Source organism: Balearica regulorum, chromosome 2 (genome assembly GCF_011004875.1).
Source record: "Balearica regulorum gibbericeps isolate bBalReg1 chromosome 2, bBalReg1.pri, whole genome shotgun sequence".
In the NCBI taxonomy this organism is placed as follows: Eukaryota; Metazoa; Chordata; class Aves; order Gruiformes; family Gruidae; genus Balearica; species Balearica regulorum.
In genome coordinates this window covers 110121078-110125247 of record NC_046185.1, presented here as the reverse complement: position 1 = coordinate 110125247, position 4170 = coordinate 110121078, and the positions used below count along the sequence as shown (strand labels likewise).

Below are 4170 nucleotides of genomic sequence, written 5' to 3'. Positions count from 1 at the left end.
GAAACCAAGCTCAGCTGTTAAGGCAGAAATTGCATAGGTCTGTGGAACAAAATTTCCTGGTGTGTGACAAGAAAACAATGTTTGATTCATTAGCAAGGTGAAAAAGCAGAAAAACCCCTGGACTTTGTACCAGAACTGCAGTTCTGCAAACTGCGATTTAAATTTCTGTTCTGCATAGTTTGAGCTTTAACTTATTTTAGCTCTGAGTCTCCCATGGGGCATTTCTGGTTATTTTGAGGATTCCTGACAGGTAACAGCCTTGGCATTGCCTTGGTTTCTGTATTACTCAGTGACCAGGAGCATCACTATTGAAAAAGCTTTTGCTTCCATAAAAATAGAAGCAGTATTTGATGCATGTGATACCTGGAGACCAAGGGTGAAACTCAGCATTTGTGGGTCTTCATGGGGTTTTGCTCTCAGTCTTATCCATGCGATCAACAACATTCCTGCTCAGGTGAAAGGAATGAAAGGCATGAGGAAAAGTCTTTATAAAGAATAAAACAAATAGGCCAAGGTTTGCTCTTGCACATGACTTCTAGCATGCCAGAAAAAAAAGGCTTCTCCAGACATACTCAGACTAACGTAATGAAGATAAATGAAAATATGTTTTATTAGCCTTTCATCTTTGGTTTTTTTTTTTTTCAATTAAAAGCTTAAAAAGATAAATTCTTCCAGACAAAGAAATGATTCCTCATTAAAATGCAATAGATCTCTTACAGTAGTACCTCAGGTATGCCTGCTGTATTCTTACAGAACAGATTTCTCTTTCTTTTCCTTGTACAGCATTTTACTCCAGAAGCTATGCGCTGAAAATGAGCATGAAATAAAGAGCTGGATGCTAGCTGGGTGAATCACAGATTGGTAGGGGTTGGAAGGGACCTCTAGAGGTCATATATTGCAACCCCCCCTGCTAGAGCAGGATCACCTACAGCATGTTGCACAGGATCACATCCAGGCGGGTTTTGAAAATCTCCAGAGAAGGAGATTCCACAACCTCTCTGGGCAGCCTGTTCCAGTGCTCTGTCACCCTCAGAGTAAAGAAGTTTTTCCTCATATTCAAATGGAATTTCCTGTGTTCCAGTTTGTGCCCATTGCCCCTTGTTGTGTTGCTGGGCACCATTGAAGAGTCTGGCCCCTTCCTCTTGACACCCATCCTTTACATATTTATAAACGTCTCAGTCTTCTCTTCTCCAGGCTAAACAGACCCAGCTCTCTCAGCATTTCCTCATACGAGAGGTGCTCCAGCCCCCTAATCATCTTCGTAGCCCTTTGCCGGACTCTCTCCAGTAGTTCCCTGTCTTTCTTGAACTGGGGAGCCCAGCACTGGACACAAAACTCCAGATGTGGCCTCACCAGGGCAGAGCAGAGGGGGAGGATAACCTCCCTCGACCTGCTGGCCACGCTCTTAATGCACCCCAGGATACCATTGGCCACCTTGGTCACGAGGGCACACCGCTGGCTCATGGAGACCTTGTTCTCCACCAGGACTGCCAGGTCCTTCTCTGCAGATTGCTTTCCAGCAGGTCAACCCCTAACTTGTACTGGTGCTTGGGGTTATTCCTCCCTAGGTGCAGAACCCTACACTTACCCTTACTGAACTTCTTTAGGTTCTTCTCCGCCCAACTCTCCAGCCTGTCCAGGTCTCACTGAATGGGAGCGCAGCCTTCTTGTGTATTGGCCACTCCACCCAGTTTCGTATCATCAGCAGACCTGCTGAGGGTACACTCTGTCCCCTCATCCAGGTCACTGATGAATATGCTAAACAAGATTGGACCCAGTACTGACCCCTGGGGCACATCACTAGCAACAGGCCTCCAACTAGACTCTGCACCGCTTATCACAATCCTCTGAGCCCTGACATTCAGCCAGTTCTCAATCCACCTCGCTGTCCACTCATCTAACTCACACCTCCTAAGCTTGCCTATGAGGATGTTACGGGAGACAGTGTCAAAAGCCTTTGTGAAGTCAAGGTAGACAACATCCATTGCTCTCCCCTCATGTAGCCAGCCAGTCATGCCATCAGAGAAGGCTATGAGGTTGGTCAAGCATGATTTCCTCTTGGTGAATCCATGCTGACCACTCCTGATAGCCTTCTTTTCCTTCACATGTTTAGGGATGACCCCCAGAATGAGCCCTTCTATCACCTTTACAGGGATGGAGGTGAGGCTGACTGGCCTATAGTTTCCTGGGTCCTCCTTCTTGCCCTTTTTGAAGACTGGAGTGACATTGGTTTTCCCCCACTCCTCAGGCACCTGCCCTGTTCTCCATGACTTTTCCAAGATGATGGAGAGCGGCTTAGCATGACAGAATGGCAACATCAGAACTAGAATAAAAAGCTCAGGCAGCTACATATGCATGGTAAAGCAGTTGTGGGTTGTTTTTTTAACCTATGGCAAGAGCTTGCAGAGCAAGTACCTAAATTCAGTCTGAAGAGGAGTGACAATGCGTTTAACCACCAAGTCGGAAATCACTAGATAGATCAGTATATTGAAAAGATATTGTCAGTGGTGACTGAGGCTTTCTTTTTCCTGTTCTTTTTTAACTATGCACACCATTATGGGAAAAAGGTTTTTTTCCTCCATTGGAATTAGAAAAAAATAATAAAAAATCTGTCTTTATTCATTATTTTTACATTTTTCTTAATAAAGAGGTCATCTACAATTTCTCCTTTTATATTTTTCATCCAATGAAAATCACTTACAAGCCACGAAGAAATGACCTTCGAGCTCCATAAATCAATATGACAGGTGATTCAATCAGCCACATGCCTTCTCCGATTTAAGCAGCTGCTGAGTCCCATAGAGCACGCTGAGTGCAGGTCCCAGCGGCCCTGCAAGCGATGAAGAAAGCAGCAGGTTTGCACTTTTAAAACCACTGAAGCCTGGCTGAGGAAATCACTGACACAAGTGAAATAAAAGGGACTGAATATTTAATTTGCATGAGCTGCTGGCACCGCACACACCTCCGCATCACATTTCCTTACTCTGCATGCTCTGTCAGTATAACTAGAGAAGCTGCAACCATGATGTGGACTCTGTTCCTACAAAGTGATACCTGAGTCCACGCCTGCAATTTTTGTGGACTTCCCAGGAACGCACTTCATGAACTTCAAAAGAAGAGCTACAATGAGGGTAGGGGAAATATCATTTAATCTCAGATGGGAGAAGCAGAACCGGACATGCTGCAGAGTGCCAAAAGGAGACCTTCATCCGGTGGGCCAAATTCTCCTTAAATTCAGAGCAGCTCATTATATCAGAATGGCTCACTGCTGACTTTTTATGGCATTGCTTTGTATTTATTCAGATAGATATAATAAGAGGGTTCAACAGAGTTGCTGGGGTCTAAGCCAATACACAGTTTATGCCGGCAACCAAAAATATGTACTTCATCTACTCAGGTAGTCCATATTTTTCTCCTCACTTAAAGTTTGTTTGCACATCGCTATCTCAAAATACCCTGCAAATTCAACAGTTCATAGTGCTTTTCCAGGACTGAAACCTTGCCTCTCTTAGCTTTAATCCTTCAGGCCACCAAAGGAAGCACAAAGAAATATTCATGAAGCTTTCCTATGAAAGCTGAAAAGTCCCATCTTTGAAAGCAAGTTGCCGGTATGCTCCTAACTTTGCAAAATCTACTTTGAACAAGTATTTAACAAGCCTTGTGGACTGGCAGGTTTCATGCAATTACTTAGAATCAAGTTTCTGAGCCTCAGTACTGTTTGGTGTTTTGTTTTTTTTTTTTTTTTAATAAAGGACATTGAACAGATGAATTCACTGAAAGGAAATGAAAACGTAGAAGAAAAATGAGAAGATTGTCAGCCTTATTTTCACAAAACTAGTAAAATTCACCTCTTTCTTGGGGGAAAAGCAGTGGAAAGGTTTTGAAATGTGTATGGAGTAATTCCCCTAGATCCTGGAACATAAGATCTGGCATACTGCCTCAGCTGAAAGATCTGTCTAGCCCAGTGTCCTGTTTTAAAAGTACAAACAGTGGAAGCTCAAAGTAAAAGACTCATGAAATATAACAGATATTTATGTAAAGTCTTTGTCACAAAACTAATTGTGATCACAATGCTCTCTGAGCTACTAGCAAATTAGTGCTTCATAGGACATCTGTAGATTGCACCCTGGTCCACAGCATTTGGTAATCACTAATAGGCCTTCATGGACT

At 43.4% G+C, this 4170-nt stretch overlaps 1 protein-coding gene across 1 annotated transcript in view; it reads left to right on the top strand.

The window, feature by feature from the left end:
• Positions 1-4170, top strand: part of SEC61G (SEC61 translocon subunit gamma) — a 329059-nt gene that overhangs the window by 230585 nt on the left and 94304 nt on the right. The window lies entirely within an intron of this gene.